This window comes from Ammospiza nelsoni, chromosome 8 (genome assembly GCF_027579445.1).
Source record: "Ammospiza nelsoni isolate bAmmNel1 chromosome 8, bAmmNel1.pri, whole genome shotgun sequence".
Taxonomy (NCBI): Eukaryota; Metazoa; Chordata; class Aves; order Passeriformes; family Passerellidae; genus Ammospiza; species Ammospiza nelsoni.
Window position 1 is genome coordinate 34,323,479 of NC_080640.1, and position 18,595 is coordinate 34,342,073.

Genomic DNA, 18,595 nt, shown 5'->3' on the forward strand with positions numbered 1-18,595 from the left:
AGAAAATCTCTGTGTTTCAGCACTTCATCATGGTAAGATTTCATGAAGTGCCAAAGAAGGCGGCAAAATATCATTCGGGACATTATTTACTGGAGTTCAGCCTGGCCATTAGTAGGAACTGGGTTTGACCACATCATGTAGATATACCACACACACTTTCCCTTCACTGAAAAATGACTGTTTACAACGAAGAAGCAATTGACGATCAAAATTGATTGAAAGCATCTTAAACATGTCAAGTATTTCATTGTAGATGATCTGTGATCCAAATGCTTCTTCCACCTTCGAGAGGGACAGAACAATTCTTCCATATCATGATGGTTTCAAATTGTATCAACCAATGTTTTCTGCTGAAAAGATAGCATCTATTTTTTTCTATTTTTGGAAGAAAATATTCCTAGACATACAACAGGTGAGAACTAAGTAATTTTAAAGAAGCAAATGACATGAAAATATTCTGTAAATAGAATGAAATGAAAAGCTGTGTTTTAAATAGGAGCTAAATATGAAACAGAATTTCTGTACCAGGCATTTGAATTACTGCACCAGCTCTTTTGCCCATCAAGAGAGGCATTGAGCATTTCAGTCTTTTCCAAGGTGTTCATGATCTGCTATGCTGATCTCTGTGTGTGCCTAGGTGTGTGTGGAAGGGGGGGCATGTGAAGGGGAGTGTGTATGTTTGCTTTACAATTGTTGTGGCAGATTCATGCCTCAGCTCCACATTTTGTTTTAGAAAGGTCACACAGAGTGGATATGAAGTTTCCTATCAACAAGAGATCAATTCCCAAATCATCCATTTGACTCTACCTTATAAATCATGTGCTTTGTTGCATATTTTATCAATCTACTTTCAAGCCAGATGGAGGCAGGAGGATGTGGGAATCCCTCCACCATCTTGCAACTTTTATGCAAGTAAGTTTTCAAGAAAATCATCATTTCTCTTGGAAATATGTCTGGAACAGGCATGATGGTAGTGTCAACCTGTTGGAGTTTTTGTTGCTGGAAGAAGTTGTACAAAAGGATTGGTTTTTACATTGACCGGTTACTGAATCAAGCGCAGGAATACATTGGAAATCCAACTGGGGCCTCCTTTTCCCAGCAGACCACTTCTAGAACGAGCTTGTACAATGAAGCTGACGCTTCTGCTCTCTTTTTGTTTCTTTCCTATTTTTCTTGGCTTCTTTGCCACTCTCTAGACAATTTGTGAACTCTTTTCCCAACTCAGATGGTTTCAATAGTCTGATTGTGATCACACATTTTTACAAGGAATTCTTAAAATCTTTCCTCGAGTTAAGAAAGTCAAGGACTTAGGTCTTTTTCTTCCCTTATAATATTGCAATGAAATTGATAACTAAAGACCAACTCTTTCTTTTTGTTTTTAACCCAAGTAGATAATTCCCATCCATTCATCCATTTGGTGGACCAATAGTTGCCATGCTGATGGAAGTTGTCACTTCTTAACAATAGACATTCTGTGACTATGTTGACAGCACTTTGGGTGAAGATCCTAACTGGTCTTGGATACACATAGGGAGAAATTTGCTCAGCCAGTGTCAGTCTTAAGCATGCGTATCAGAAGATCTTTCTAGAGCTGGGAATTTTCCCATGAAAGGGATTCAGTTAGGGAAGAGACACTCGTCCCAGAGTTTTACATTCTTTCTTGAACACTGCTTAAGGAACTTAGATGCCGTGTCCATTTGGATCTCTGTCTTCACAGAACTTTGTCATGCAAGTGCTTGAAATGCATCTTGAAGAGAATTCACTAGCACAGAATGAATGAGAGTGGAAGGGGTTGGTGGGGCTAACCAGGCCCAATCCCCCTGCCTAAACCAGGATACCTAGAGCCTCTTGCCAGGATTCTATCTGGGTGTACTTTTAATGTCTTCAAAGATCCAGGCTCCACAATCTTTCTGGGCAGTCTGTGCCGTGGTTCAGTCACCCTCACAGTAAAGAATCATTTGCTGATGGTCAATGGCAATCTCCTGTATTTCAGAGAGTGCCCACTGCCTCTTGTTTTTTTCACTCAGCATCACTGAAAAGACACTGGTTCCCTCCCCTTTGCACTATTGCTTCCATATGGATGCGTGCTGCCATGTAGAGATATGTCAAAAACCTCCCTGAAGCCCAGGCAGATAATATTCCCTTCATCTACCAGTCAAGTTGATTCATCAGAGGAGTTTAAAGTGATGTTCAGCATGAAATTCCCCTGAAAAATCATGCTAACTACGTTATTTTGTCGTCTTGCATGTGGCTGGCAAGGTTTTCCAGGAAGAGCTGCTTCATCAACTTCCTGGGGATAAAAAGGAAGCTGGCTGGTTTCTACTATTCCGAGTCCTCCTAATTGCCTTTTATAGAGATGGGTGTCATTTGCTCTCATCCAGTCTTTAGCCTCTCTTGTCGTCTACATCTTAGCAAAAAGCTTTTCCACTACATGTTCATGTGATTGGAAACGTCAGGAAAGTGTAAGGTACTGTTTTCTATCAGTTGGCAAGCTGCGCACACAATCCCAGTGTTGTACAGCTTCCTTCTTCACCTTTCCGATGCTGCCGCTCTCTCCGGCTCCCGGAGCCGAAGAAGCGGCTTCTTCGCGCAAAGACGACTGTGCCGCTCACAGTGCTCTCTTAGCGCGGCTTCTGCCGAAAGAAGCCCGGGAGCGGCTCTTAGCTCCGGAGAGCATCGTACCTTCGTCTTTAGCGTCTTTTGTGGTCTACATCCTAGCAGAAAGCTTTTCCACTCTGTCTGGCAAGGAAAACCTGCGGGAGCACAGAAAACATCTCCCATCGTGTTCTGGACGTTGCACGGAGGTCTGCCAAGTGTTTGGCATGAAGGAAAGAAAAGTTGTCCAAAACAGCTTCCAATCGAAGATTCGTGTGATTGGAAACGTCAGGAAAGTGTAAGGTACTGTTTTCTATCAGTTGGCAAGCTGCGCACACAATCCCAGTGTTGTACAGCTTCCTTCTTCACCTTTGCGATGCTGCCGCTCTCTCCGGCTCCCGGAGCCGAAGAAGCGGCTTCTTCGCGCAAAGACGATTGTACCGCTCACAGTGCTCTCTTAGCGCCGCTTCTGCCGAAAGAAGCCCGGGAGCGGCTCTTAGCTCCGGAGAGCATCGTACCTTCGTCTTTAGCGTCTTTTGTGGTCTACATCCTAGCAGAAAGCTTTTCCACTCTGTCTGGCAAGGAAAACCTGCGGGAGCACAGAAAACATCTCCCATCGTGTTCTGGACGTTGCACGGAGGTCTGCCAAGTGTTTGGCATGAAGGAAAGAAAAGTTGTCCAAAACAGCTTCCAATCGAAGATTCATGTGATTGGAAACGTCAGGAAAGTGTAAGGTACTGTTTTCTATCAGTTGGCAAGCTGCGCACACAATCCCAGTGTTGTACAGCTTCCTTCTTCACCTTTCCGATGCTGCCGCTCTCTCCGGCTCCCAGAGCCGAAGAAGCGGCTTCTTCGCGCAAAGACGATTGTACCGCTCACAGTGCTCTCTTAGCGCCGCTTCTGCCGAAAGAAGCCCGGCCGCGGCTCTTAGCTCCGGAGAGCATCGTACCTTCGTCTTTAGCGTCTTTTGTAGTCTACATCCTAGCAGAAAGCTTTTCCACTCTGTCTGGCAAGGAAAACCTGCGGGAGCACAGAAAACATCTCCCATCGTGTTCTGGACGTTGCACGGAGGTCTGCCAAGTGTTTGGCATGAAGGAAAGAAAAGTTGTCCAAAACAGCTTCCAATCGAAGATTCATGTGATTGGAAACGTCAGGAAAGTGTAAGGTACTGTTTTCTATCAGTTGGCAAGCTGCGCACACAATCCCAGTGTTGTACAGCTTCCTTCTTCACCTTTCCGATGCTGCCGCTCTCTCCGGCTCCCGGAGCCGAAGAAGCGGCTTCTTCGCGCAAAGACGATTGTGCCGGTCACAGTGCTCTCTTAGCGCGGCTTCTGCCGAAAGAAGCCCGGGAGCGGCTCTTAGCTCCGGAGAGCATCGTACCTTCGTCTTTAGCGTCTTTTGTGGTCTACATCCTAGCAGAAAGCTTTTCCACTCTGTCTGGCAAGGAAAACCTGCGGGAGCACAGAAAACATCTCCCATCGTGTTCTGGACGTTGCACGGAGGTCTGCCAAGTGTTTGGCATGAAGGAAAGAAAAGTTGTCCAAAACAGCTTCCAATTGAAGATTCATGTGATTGGAAACGTCAGGAAAGTGTAAGGTACTGTTTTCTATCAGTTGGCAAGCTGCGCACACAATCCCAGTGTTGTACAGCTTCCTTCTTCACCTTTCCGATGCTGCGGCTCTCTCCGGCTCCCGGAGCCGAAGAAGCGGCTTCTTCGCGCAAAGATGATTGTGCCGGTCACAGTGCTCTCTTAGCGCAGCTTGTGCCGAAAGAAGCCCGGGAGCGGCTCTTAGCTCCGGAGAGCATCGTACCTTCGTCTTTAGCGTCTTTTGTGGTCTACATCCTAGCAGAAAGCTTTTCCACTCTGTCTGGCAAGGAAAACCTGCGGGAGCACAGAAAACATCTCCCATCGTCTTCTGGACGTTGCACGGAGGTCTGCCAAGTGTTTGGCATGAAGGAAAGAAAAGTTGTCCAAAACAGCTTCCAATCGAAGATTCGTGTGATTGGAAAAGTCAGGAAAGTGTAAGGTACTGTTTTCTATCAGTTGGCAAGCTGCGCACACAATCCCAGTGTTGTACAGCTTCCTTCTTCACCTTTCCGATGCTGCCGCTCTCTCCGGCTCCCGGAGCCGAAGAAGCGGCTTCTTCGCGCAAAGACGATTGTACCGCTCACAGTGCTCTCTTAGCGCCGCTTCTGCCGAAAGAAGCCCGGCAGCGGCTCTTAGCTCCGGAGAGCATCGTACCTTCCAATTCAATTTTTTCAGCTCCACAAACCAAATGGTATACTTGCAGCAGTAGGGCGGGACGTTGAATTGGACTTTCTCCTTTTAGAGAGAAGCTAATGAAAAAGTTTCACCAGAATCAGAGCAGGCTGTAAAACAAGAAAAGTGTCATGGAAATAGGCCAGCCTTATCCTCTTAGCCTTGCTTGTTGTGATCGGCCAATAAAGAAATGTGTCAACTCGGTGTTCCTGGGTATCATATCAGTAACAGGTACTTCAGCTGCTGTTCTTCTCTCCTGAAGTTAAGAACAGAATCCAAGGAATTGTGATTCCATGGTCTCAATTCACTCAATATGGTGCCGAAAAGGGAGTGGAAGGGGCACGGGTCAATTAACTTGAATGGCCTATGTAAATCAGCGGCCACTGTTTTTCTGAAGGCTTCAACAGGTTAGTTGCCTATGTTCTTCTTGGAATTGTTTTAATCTTTGGTCATGTTTTTCTTGGGATTCTTTTACCCTTTTCCCATTAGTGCAGCCTTTGCTCTCAAGGCTTTGCTGACATTTCCAGTATCTCGGTAGGCTGGAAAAGTGTTGTCTTGATTGATCACATCATTATTCCCTTCCAAGGGTTGTTTTCCTCAAGTCTCAGTTTGGCTGGTTTTCTGCTAGTTGATTGTCAGAGGGCAGCAGGTGTTTTGTAAGAGCAAGTACACAATGCCATAGCTTGCTTTTCTTTGGATTTGGCCTGTCTAGAAAATGGAATGACTGAACATCTCTGGGAGGCTTTTCTCTCCCCATTAGGTTTCACTGGAAGGAGGGCAGATGCAAATCGTCTACCTAAAGTCTTGGCACGGAAGAAAGTAGTGGTTTGCTGCTGCATAGAGCTAGAAGCTTACAAAAGGAAGGCCTTGGGCTGAGGCCCATTACTTTGGCTAAGTAGAAAAGGACTGTGGCAAGGTGAGGCAGCTGACTTCGAGGTAGATCCACAAGTTCTAGAAGCGTCGTGTGTTCACAGCGTGGTGCATGGTGGTTGGCTGAATTGTGTTTGTTATGGCTTAAAGCTATGGAAATGAGAAAGGCCTGAGTGTTTCAAAAGCCTGGTTTTTGCAAGAAAGCAGCTCTCCTTTGCATCTGCCTGGGGACTCTGCATCACCACGGACCCTCACTGCCACTTTGCCAAGGAGATGATCAGTAGGAATGTTGCAGAGCTGCTGTGTGCATCTGAATGGAATGGCAGAGAACGAAGCGCTGGACGTTTCTGGCTTCAGTACAATGCTGCTGCATTGGTGCCAGTTTAGTTGGTTTTTCCATCAGTGGCCTTTCTGTCTAGAAGTACACTGCCCAGAGTATTGGATGCCTTTTCCTTCCTGTTGTTTTCATACCTTCCTTCAGTTGAAAGGATGATACAACCTTGACATTTTGAAGATCCCTGTTAGGAAGCACTATGCCAGAGGAGTCATCGCTCCCTTTTCTTCTGCCTCCTTTGTCATTTTCAGAGACTCATTTCAAATTTCTGCTCATGTCAAGAAGAATACTGAGACTACTTAGCAGGGCTGACGCTCTCAGCTGCTTTCCTCTTTCCTACTGCTTCATACTGGATGTGACTTCAAGGCCTCGTTTTGTCATCTGCATTTTGCCGTCATCCAAAGCTAAATATTCCAGGCCTGTGAACACAAAAAGAACTCTTAGTCTTTTGCAAGAACTACCCCTAGGAGGATTTGTGTTCACTTTGATCTCTTCAGTGTTTCAGAAAAAAGGAGATTGTACTCTCTTCTTGTGTACTCTCTTCTTGTGCTCTCATTTCCCTCTCTCTGCCTTGCATGCCCCAGTTAATCTACTGGTGTGACTCATTTGGCATCATCTCACGGTGCAAATTCTGCATAGTTTCAAGTCCTTACAAATGCCAGTTGCCAAGGAGCCTATCTAAGCATTCAAGGGGCAAAGAATTGTAGGGCTGGCAAGTTCAGGTGCTGAAACTGTAAGTCATGCCATATCAAAGTGACAGAGCAAATCAATTGATCTAGGACTTTCAGCTGGACACCTCTGAGAATAGCTGCTTGTCAGCAATGACACAGCCATCTTCCTAGCTGGATTCCAGAGAGAGGAAAGGGACACCTTCAATGGTTAATATGTTTGGCATGAGAAAACAGCAAGAAATGTACCGCAAAATACTTGAGTCAGATCAAGTGCGTTTCTCTAGTGAGAATTTTGCACTTGTTCTTTCTTGTCTGTGCCTTTACTTTTCACAGAAGACAGGGGAGCATTTCATTAGTACTGTTCTTTTGTTTTCTTTTGTTGGCCTCCCTCTTTCCACCTGCAATTAACAAATTTGCCTTTCTTTACTGGCTTCTCTTTCTTTACTTCTACAAGTTGACATGAGGTCATCCAACCTTATCATCAATGTTCTCAGACAGTGGAGAGAAGTAGAAGGTACAGCTAAATGGATAAAAGAAACCCACAAAAACAGACAGGTTTTTACAGTCTTCTGTGAGAACATTAGGACACAAGATGTCTTTGAACTGAGTCATGCTCTATTGACTTAACTTTTAGTCCACTGGTTACTATTATTACACGTGTTTGGCCTTTAGTACAGAGCCTTGGAACTAATCCAGGCCAATACTTGGCTAATTTTGTTTTATTTCTAGTGAGGACTTTGTTTCTTAAGGAATAGTCCAGAGAAAGAGCGTCCACGGTACAGTTACAGGTCATAAATTCTGGTACAGTTTGTGCTGGTAATAGGTCTAGGAAAGAAAGGTTTGACATCTTTTTTGACTTTCAAATGGAACCATGATTTGAAAAACCTAAGAGTTGCAGCTCCCCCCCCCACCCCACACCCCAAGTACTTCTCTTTGCAATATTACTCAGGGATTACACATCAAAGCCCACCCTGTAAAATACGTTGCAGATACTTTGCAAGAAGTGCAGCTTAGCAGCTAGAGATGATAACGTGGCTTAAATAACATGGTCTAAATATGTCTGTCTACGCAGACATACTCAACAAAGGTTACGATGGCTTAGCTCCTGTGCTCAAGTGAACGTGCATTTTAGAACTTCCCAAGAAGGTGAATTCAACCTCCTTCATTGCTCTCTGCTGGAGTCCCAAGAGAATTTCAGTCTGCTTTTTGTCATTTACAGCTGTCACTGCTTAGCTCTTGAACATGAGACTCCCTCATGACTGATGAAAGTTGTCTAGTTAAGAGTGGCTGAAAGACATGGTCTTGCTCTAGAAGGAGATGAGAAGGTTTCTGCAGTCTTTGTCATCTCTACTGCTTGTGATTTCTAGACAAAACCAGTGGGAAGTTTTCTGAAGGCAGTCCAGAAGCTGGCAATATGGACAGCTTACAGCCCAACACTTGCTGCAGTGCAACCATGGTGACACCAGAAAGGACTTCAAAAATTTAAAAGGGCAAACAAAGCAGTTGGAAGGAAAAGAACATGAACCATTATTCCATTTTTCTCATCTATCTTTCTTTAAATCATCATTTTCGTGCAGTTTGGCGGCTTGCGTTGGTATCCCACCAAAGGAATCTGAGACAGAGTAAGCTTTTGAATGGAGTAGAAGTGAGAAACGCAGGCCAAGTTGCCTTTTTTGCCATCAAATACCAGTTAGGCTTGAACTACCCTCTGCTTAAGGTGCTTAGCTTACACTAAGAATTGATGAGCACATTTTGATGGGAGCAAATTTTACTGTCATGATGACTGAGTAAATTTTGCTGTCACTCAGAATTTTACTGTCGTCTGAATAGCAATGTTTGTGTCCAAATAGTATTTTGTCTCCTGTATCTGCAGCAGGTAAGCCTTTTGCTGTCAGCAGTGTTGCTTAACCTTTCATGTCATATCCCTCTTCACATCCATCTTCTGCTTAAGGCTTATTAATCTACTTTAGAATTGGCAGGTGGAATAAGACTACTTTTCCTTTTTGAAAGCTCATGTCATTTGACCTACTTACAGCAAATAATTCATTAATTGCAAGTCCCCAGCTAGCATCTTTTCGGCATATTCTAACCTTCTAAAGAAGTAACAAAAGCACTCTCCAATACTTGACTTTCATATCACAGTGGGAACGCTGGTCCTGTTTGCAAGAAACAATCATGGGTATGGTAAAACAAAAGGAGGGCTTAGAGTTTTCTCTGTTAACCTATAGTGAGCTTGGATTTTGCAATATGCATGAAGTTAATTAACACTGTTATATAAAGTGGCTGATTTAATCAATAAATTGGAGTCAATGCTGATAAACGACAAGGTGGGTTGGCTTCCCTTCGCTTTCAACACAGTGCCAATTCGGGCTGGTTTGATAGGACTAAGTGGCTGCTGCAATCTGCCATCCAGAAGCGGGGCAGGTGAGTTTTGTTTGCAAGGGAAAAGGGCCATGGTTTGTGTTTGGGGGCCTGTGACTGAGAGTGCCGGCTGACTCCTGAAATTCTTTGATATGCAGGATGATTCCCAGACGCAAGGTGGAAATGCTGCCAAGTCGGGCTGGATTGAAATTACCCAGGGACTCCTGCAATCTGCCATCGAGAAGCAGGGCAGGTGAGTGTTGTTTGCCAGGGAAAAGGGCTGTGGATTGTGTTTGGGGGCCTGTGGCTGGGAGAGGTCGGCTGGTTCCTGAAAATCCACGATCCGCAGGATGTTTCTCAGACCCAAGGTAGCAACATTGCCAAGTCGGGCTGGTTTGATAGTACCAAGTTGCTCCTGCAATCTGCCATGCAGAAGCAGGGCAGGTGACTTTTCTTTGCCAGGGAAAAGGGCCGAGGTTTGTGTTTGGGGGCCTGTGGCCAAGAGTGTCTTGCTGGCTCCTGAAAATCCATGATATGCAGGATGGTTCCCAGACCCAAGGTGGCACCAGTGCCAAGTCGGGCTGGTTTGATATTACCAAGTGGCTCCTGCAATGTGCCATGCAGAAGCGGGGCAGGTGAGTTTTTTTGGCCAGGTAAGAGGGCCGAGGTCTGTGTTTAAGGGCCTGTGGCTGGGAGTGGCCGGCTGGCTCCTGAAAATCCACGATACGCAGGATGGTTCCCAGACCCAAGGTGGCACCAGTGCCAAGTCGGGCTGGTTTGATAGTACCAAGTGGCTCCTGCAATCTGCCATGATCACATGAAGAAATACTTTCTGGCGTCCGTACTGGGCCATGTGCTCTTTCTTCTCTCAACTTCTCCATCACCTCTCATCTGTTTCACATGCGCTATCTTCAAGGTCCACAGGCTACTTTTCACAGCATCTTCAGGCCTGATGCAGTAAGAATGATGAATAGAACAGAGTTGGGTCTATTTTCCAGTTTGGATAAAATGCTTTCTGCACACAAATCCAAGGAGAAGGTGCTGCCCCGATGCCCAGAAAAACTTTCACTCCTGCTAGTGTTCTACGTCAACCACAACTTAGTCTGAAAGAAAAGCTTTTTCTCTGAGAGCATCTGAGAGGTTTGCACGAAGCACTGATATCTGACATATGCAATTTTGAATAGGAGAGGAAAAAGAAAATGGCAAGAAGTTTTTAATTTTAGTGGTTTCAATTTTAATTTCCGTGCACTTTTTCAAAACTTGTCAGCTCAAATGCCCATCAACATCTTTTAGTCATCTGTAAGTCAGTATTCATCTAAAATGTGCTTCAAATCAAAAGAATTTCAAATTTGCACTCCAAGTTTCTATGCCTAGATTTATGATTTCCTACACATATTAGATGAAAGGAAGGCCTTTTTTACTGTGGGAGTGCTGGAACACTGGGACAGGTTGCCCAGAGAAGTTGTGGGTGTCCCATCCCTGAAAGTATTCAAGGTCAGCTTGGACGGGGCTTGGAGCAGCAACAAAGGAGAAGCTTGATGGTAGAGAAACAAAGTTGGACTATAGAAGAAACTGGGATTGAAGTATAGGAGCAAGTTTTCTCTCAGCTCTTGGGGTAAATTCAAAGTTGTACAAAATGACATTTATCTGTGATTTTCACTACTGTAACAGAAAGGTTCATGAAAACTGTACAGAAGATAGCAAATTTTAAAAGAGATAAGAATTACAGCATAAAATCCATGGGATGGGTTACAACATGAGACACTCTCTAAGAGAAAATCTCTGTGTTTCAGCACTTCATCATGGTAAGATTTCATGAAGTGCCAAAGAAGGCGGCAAAATATCATTCGGGACATTATTTACTGGAGTTCAGCCTGGCCATTAGTAGGAACTGGGTTTGACCACATCATGTAGATATACCACACACACTTTCCCTTCACTGAAAAATGACTGTTTACAACGAAGAAGCAATTGACGATCAAAATTGATTGAAAGCATCTTAAACATGTCAAGTATTTCATTGTAGATGATCTGTGATCCAAATGCTTCTTCCACCTTCGAGAGGGACAGAACAATTCTTCCATATCATGATGGTTTCAAATTGTATCAACCAATGTTTTCTGCTGAAAAGATAGCATCTATTTTTTTCTATTTTTGGAAGAAAATATTCCTAGACATACAACAGGTGAGAACTAAGTAATTTTAAAGAAGCAAATGACATGAAAATATTCTGTAAATAGAATGAAATGAAAAGCTGTGTTTTAAATAGGAGCTAAATATGAAACAGAATTTCTGTACCAGGCATTTGAATTACTGCACCAGCTCTTTTGCCCATCAAGAGAGGCATTGAGCATTTCAGTCTTTTCCAAGGTGTTCATGATCTGCTATGCTGATCTCTGTGTGTGCCTAGGTGTGTGTGGAAGGGGGGGCATGTGAAGGGGAGTGTGTATGTTTGCTTTACAATTGTTGTGGCAGATTCATGCCTCAGCTCCACATTTTGTTTTAGAAAGGTCACACAGAGTGGATATGAAGTTTCCTATCAACAAGAGATCAATTCCCAAATCATCCATTTGACTCTACCTTATAAATCATGTGCTTTGTTGCATATTTTATCAAATCTACTTTCAAGCCAGATGGAGGCAGGAGGATGTGGGAATCCCTCCACCATCTTGCAACTTTTATGCAAGTAGGTTTTCAAGAAAATCATCATTTCTCTTGGAAATATGTCTGGAACAGGCATGATGGTAGTGTCAACCTGTTGGAGTTTTTGTTGCTGGAAGAAGTTGTACAAAAGGATTGGTTTTTACATTGACCGGTTACTGAATCAAGCGCAGGAATACATTGGAAATTCAACTGGGGCCTCCTTTTCCCAGCAGACCACTTCTAGAACGAGCTTGTACAATGAAGCTGACGCTTCTGCTCTCTTTTTGTTTCTTTCCTATTTTTCTTGGCTTCTTTGCCACTCTCTAGACAATTTGTGAACTCTTTTCCCAACTCAGATGGTTTCAATAGTCTGATTGTGATCACACATTTTTACAAGGAATTCTTAAAATCTTTCCTCGAGTTAAGAAAGTCAAGGACTTAGGTCTTTTTCTTCCCTTATAATATTGCAATGAAATTGATAACTAAAGACCAACTCTTTCTTTTTGTTTTTAACCCAAGTAGATAATTCCCATCCATTCATCCATTTGGTGGACCAATAGTTGCCATGCTGATGGAAGTTGTCACTTCTTAACAATAGACATTCTGTGACTATGTTGACAGCACTTTGGGTGAAGATCCTAACTGGTCTTGGATACACATAGGGAGAAATTTGCTCAGCCAGTGTCAGTCTTAAGCATGCGTATCAGAAGATCTTTCTAGAGCTGGGAATTTTCCCATGAAAGGGATTCAGTTAGGGAAGAGACACTCGTCCCAGAGTTTTACATTCTTCTTGAACACTGCTTAAGGAACTTAGATGCCGTGTCCATTTGGATCTCTGTCTTCACAGAACTTTGTCATGCAAGTGCTTGAAATGCATCTTGAAGAGAATTCACTAGCACAGAATGAATGAGAGTGGAAGGGGTTGGTGGGGCTAACCAGGCCCAATCCCCCTGCCTAAACCAGGATACCTAGAGCCTCTTGCCCAGGATTCTATCTGGGTGTACTTTTAATGTCTTCAAAGATCCAGGCTCCACAATCTTTCTGGGCAGTCTGTGCCGTGGTTCAGTCACCCTCACAGTAAAGAATCATTTGCTGATGGTCAATGGCAATCTCCTGTATTTCAGAGAGTGCCCACTGCCTCTTGTTTTTTTCACTCAGCATCACTGAAAAGACACTGGTTCCCTCCCCTTTGCACTATTGCTTCCATATGGATGCGTGCTGCCATGTAGAGATATGTCAAAAACCTCCCTGAAGCCCAGGCAGATAATATTCCCTTCATCTACCAGTCAAGTTGATTCATCAGAGGAGTTTAAAGTGATGTTCAGCATGAAATTCCCCTGAAAAATCATGCTAACTACATTATTTTGTTGTCTTGCATGTGCCTGGCAAGGTTTTCCAGGAAGAGCTGCTTCATCAACTTCCTGGGGATAAAAAGGAGGCTGGCTGGTTTGTATTATTCCGAGTCCACCTAATTGCCTTTTTTAGAGATGGGTGTCATTTGCTCACATCCAGTCTTTAGCCTCTCTTGTCGTCTACATCTTAGCAAAAAGCTTTTCCACTACATGTTCATGTGATTGGAAACGTCAGGAAAGTGGTAAGGTACTGTTTTCTATCAGTTGGCAAGCTGCGCACACAATCCCAGTGTTGTACAGCTTCCTTCTTCACCTTTCCGATGCTGCCGCTCTCTCCGGCTCCCGGAGCCGAAGAAGCGGCTTCTTCGCGCAAAGACGATTGTACCACTCACAGTGCTCTCTTAGCGCCACTTCTGCCGAAAGAAGCCCGGCAGCGGCTCTTAGCTCCGGAGAGCATCGTACCTTCATCTTTAGCGTCTTTTGTGGTCTACATCCTAGCAGAAAGCTTTTCCACTCTGTCTGGCAAGGAAAACCTGCGGGAGCACAGAAAACATCTCCCATCGTCTTCTGGACGTTGCACGGAGGTCTGCCAAGTGTTTGGCATGAAGGAAAGAAAAGTTGTCCAAAACAGCTTCTTATCGAATATTCATGTGATTGGAAACGTCAGGAAAGTGTAAGGTACTGTTTTCTATCAGTTGGCAAGCTGCGCACACAATCCCAGTGTTGTACAGCTTCCTTCTTCACCTTTCCGATGCTGCCGCTCTCTCCGGCTCCCGGAGCCGAAGAAGCGGCTTCTTCGCGCAAAGACGATTGTACCGCTCACAGTGCTCTCTTAGCGCCGCTTCTGCCGAAAGAAGTCCGGGAGCGGCTCTTAGCTTCGGAGAGCATCGTACCTTCCAATTCAATTTTTTCAGCTCCACAAACCAAATGGTATACTTGCAGCAGTAGGGCGGGACGTTGAATTGGACTTTCTCCTTTTAGAGAGAAGCTAATGAAAAAGTTTCACCGGAATCAGAGCAGGCTGTAAAACAAGAAAAGTGTCATGGAAATAAGCCAGCCTTATCCTCTTAGCCTTGCTTGTTGTGATCGGCCAATAAAGAAATGTGTCAACTCGGTGTTCCTGGGTATCATATCAGTAACAGGTACTTCAGCTGCTGTTCTTCTCTCCTGAAGTTAAGAACAGAATCCAAGGAATTGTGATTCCATGGTCTCAATTCACTCAATATGGTGCCGAAAAGGGAGTGGAAGGGGCACGGGTCAATTAACTTGAATGGCCTATGTAAATCAGCGGCCACTGTTTTTCTGAAGGCTTCAACAGGTTAGTTGCCTATGTTCTTCTTGGAATTGTTTTAATCTTTGGTCATGTTTTTCTTGGGATTCTTTTACCCTTTTCCCATTAGTGCAGCCTTTGCTCTCAAGGCTTTGCTGACATTTCCAGTATCTCGGTAGGCTGGAAAAGTGTTGTCTTGATTGATCACATCTTTATTCCCTTCCAAGGGTTGTTTTCCTCAAGTCTCAGTTTGGCTGGTTTTCTGCTAGTTGATTGTCAGAGGGCAGCAGGTGTTTTGTAAGAGCAAGTACACAATGCCATAGCTTGCTTTTCTTTGGATTTGGCCTGTCTAGAAAATGGAATGACTGAACATCTCTGGGAGGCTTTTCTCTCCCCATTAGGTTTCACTGGAAGGAGGGCAGATGCAAATCGTCTACCTAAAGTCTTGGCACGGAAGAAAGTAGTGGTTTGCTGCTGCATAGAGCTAGAAGCTTACAAAAGGAAGGCCTTGGGCTGAGGCCCATTACTTTGGCTAAGTAGAAAAGGACTGTGGCAAGGTGAGGCAGCTGACTTCGAGGTAGATCCACAAGTTCTAGAAGCGTCGTGTGTTCACAGCGTGGTGCATGGTGGTTGGCTGAATTGTGTTTGTTATGGCTTAAAGCTATGGAAATGAGAAAGGCCTGAGTGTTTCAAAAGCCTGGTTTTTGCAAGAAAGCAGCTCTCCTTTGCATCTGCCTGGGGACTCTGCATCACCACGGACCCTCACTGCCACTTTGCCAAGGAGATGATCAGTAGGAATGTTGCAGAGCTGCTGTGTGCATCTGAATGGAATGGCAGAGAACGAAGCGCTGGACGTTTCTGGCTTTAGTACAATGCTGCTGCATTGGTGCCAGTTTAGTTGGTTTTTCCATCAGTGGCCTTTCTGTCTAGAAGTACACTGCCCAGAGTATTGGATGCCTTTTCCTTCCTGTTGTTTTCATACCTTCCTTCAGTTGAAAGGATGATACAACCTTGACATTTTGAAGATCCCTGTTAGGAAGCACTATGCCAGAGGAGTCATCGCTCCCTTTTCTTCTGCCTCCTTTGTCATTTTCAGAGACTCATTTCAAATTTCTGCTCATGTCAAGAAGAATACTGAGACTACTTAGCAGGGCTGACGCTCTCAGCTGCTTTCCTCTTTCCTACTGCTTCATACTGGATGTGACTTCAAGGCCTCGTTTTGTCATCTGCATTTTGCCGTCATCCAAAGCTAAATATTCCAGGCCTGTGAACACAAAAAGAACTCTTAGTCTTTTGCAAGAACTACCCCTAGGAGGATTTGTGTTCACTTTGATCTCTTCAGTGTTTCAGAAAAAAGGAGATTGTACTCTCTTCTTGTGTACTCTCTTCTTGTGCTCTCATTTCCCTCTCTCTGCCTTGCATGCCCCAGTTAATCTACTGGTGTGACTCATTTGGCATCATCTCACGGTGCAAATTCTGCATAGTTTCAAGTCCTTACAAATGCCAGTTGCCAAGGAGCCTATCTAAGCATTCAAGGGGCAAAGAATTGTAGGGCTGGCAAGTTCAGGTGCTGAAACTGTAAGTCATGCCATATCAAAGTGACAGAGCAAATCAATTGATCTAGGACTTTCAGCTGGACACCTCTGAGAATAGCTGCTTGTCAGCAATGACACAGCCATCTTCCTAGCTGGATTCCAGCGAGAGGAAAGGGACACCTTCAATGGTTAATATGTTTGGCATGAGAAAACAGCAAGAAATGTACCGCAAAATACTTGAGTCAGATCAAGTGCGTTTCTCTAGTGAGAATTTTGCACTTGTTCTTTCTTGTCTGTGCCTTTACTTTTCACAGAAGACAGGGGAGCATTTCATTAGTACTGTTCTTTTGTTTTCTTTTGTTGGCCTCCCTCTTTCCACCTGCAATTAACAAATTTGCCTTTCTTTACTGGCTTCTCTTTCTTTACTTCTACAAGTTGACATGAGGTCATCCAACCTTATCATCAATGTTCTCAGACAGTGGAGAGAAGTAGAAGGTACAGCTAAATGGATAAAAGAAACCCACAAAAACAGACAGGTTTTTACAGTCTTCTGTGAGAACATTAGGACACAAGATGTCCTTGAACTGAGTCATGCTCTATTGACTTAACTTTTAGTCCACTGGTTACTATTATTACACGTGTTTGGCCTTTAGTACAGAGCCTTGGAACTAATCCAGGCCAATACTTGGCTAATTTTGTTTTATTTCTAGTGAGGACTTTGTTTCTTAAGGAATAGTCCAGAGAAAGAGCGTCCACGGTACAGTTACAGGTCATAAATTCTGGTACAGTTTGTGCTGGTAATAGGTCTAGGAAAGAAAGGTTTGACATCTTTTTTGACTTTCAAATGGAACCATGATTTGAAAAACCTAAGAGTTGCAGCTCCCCCCCCCACCCCACACCCCAAGTACTTCTCTTTGCAATATTACTCAGGGATTACACATCAAAGCCCACCCTGTAAAATACGTTGCAGATACTTTGCAAGAAGTGCAGCTTAGCAGCTAGAGATGATAACGTGGCTTAAATAACATGGTCTAAATATGTCTGTCTACGCAGACATACTCAACAAAGGTTACGATGGCTTAGCTCCTGTGCTCAAGTGAACGTGCATTTTAGAACTTCCCAAGAAGGTGAATTCAACCTCCTTCATTGCTCTCTGCTGGAGTCCCAAGAGAATTTCAGTCTGCTTTTTGTCATTTACAGCTGTCACTGCTTAGCTCTTGAACATGAGACTCCCTCATGACTGATGAAAGTTGTCTAGTTAAGAGTGGCTGAAAGACATGGTCTTGCTCTAGAAGGAGATGAGAAGGTTTCTGCAGTCTTTGTCATCTCTACTGCTTGTGATTTCTAGACAAAACCAGTGGGAAGTTTTCTGAAGGCAGTCCAGAAGCTGGCAATATGGACAGCTTACAGCCCAACACTTGCTGCAGTGCAACCATGGTGACACCAGAAAGGACTTCAAAAATTTAAAAGGGCAAACAAAGCAGTTGGAAGGAAAAGAACATGAACCATTATTCCATTTTTCTCATCTATCTTTCTTTAAATCATCATTTTCGTGCAGTTTGGCGGCTTGCGTTGGTATCCCACCAAAGGAATCTGAGACAGAGTAAGCTTTTGAATGGAGTAGAAGTGAGAAACGCAGGCCAAGTTGCCTTTTTTGCCATCAAATACCAGTTAGGCTTGAACTACCCTCTGCTTAAGGTGCTTAGCTTACACTAAGAATTGATGAGCACATTTTGATGGGAGCAAATTTTACTGTCATGATGACTGAGTAAATTTTGCTGTCACTCAGAATTTTACTGTCGTCTGAATAGCAATGTTTGTGTCCAAATAGTATTTTGTCTCCTGTATCTGCAGCAGGTAAGCCTTTTGCTGTCAGCAGTGTTGCTTAACCTTTCATGTCATATCCCTCTTCACATCCATCTTCTGCTTAAGGCTTATTAATCTACTTTAGAATTGGCAGGTGGAATAAGACTACTTTTCCTTTTTGAAAGCTCATGTCATTTGACCTACTTACAGCAAATAATTCATTAATTGCAAGTCCCCAGCTAGCATCTTTTCGGCATATTCTAACCTTCTAAAGAAGTAACAAAAGCACTCTCCAATACTTGACTTTCATATCACAGTGGGAACGCTGGTCCTGTTTGCAAGAAACAATCATGGGTATGGTAAAACAAAAGGAGGGCTTAGAGTTTTCTCTGTTAACCTATAGTGAGCTTGGATTTTGCAATATGCATGAAGTTAATTAACACTGTTATATAAAGTGGCTGATTTAATCAATAAATTGGAGTCAATGCTGATAAACGACAAGGTGGGTTGGCTTCCCTTCGCTTTCAACACAGTGCCAATTCGGGCTGGTTTGATAGGACTAAGTGGCTGCTGCAATCTGCCATCCAGAAGCGGGGCAGGTGAGTTTTGTTTGCAAGGGAAAAGGGCCATGGTTTGTGTTTGGGGGCCTGTGACTGAGAGTGCCGGCTGACTCCTGAAATTCTTTGATATGCAGGATGATTCCCAGACGCAAGGTGGAAATGCTGCCAAGTCGGGCTGGATTGAAATTACCCAGGGACTCCTGCAATCTGCCATCGAGAAGCAGGGCAGGTGAGTGTTGTTTGCCAGGGAAAAGGGCTGTGGATTGTGTTTGGGGGCCTGTGGCTGGGAGAGGTCGGCTGGTTCCTGAAAATCCACGATCTGCAGGATGTTTCTCAGA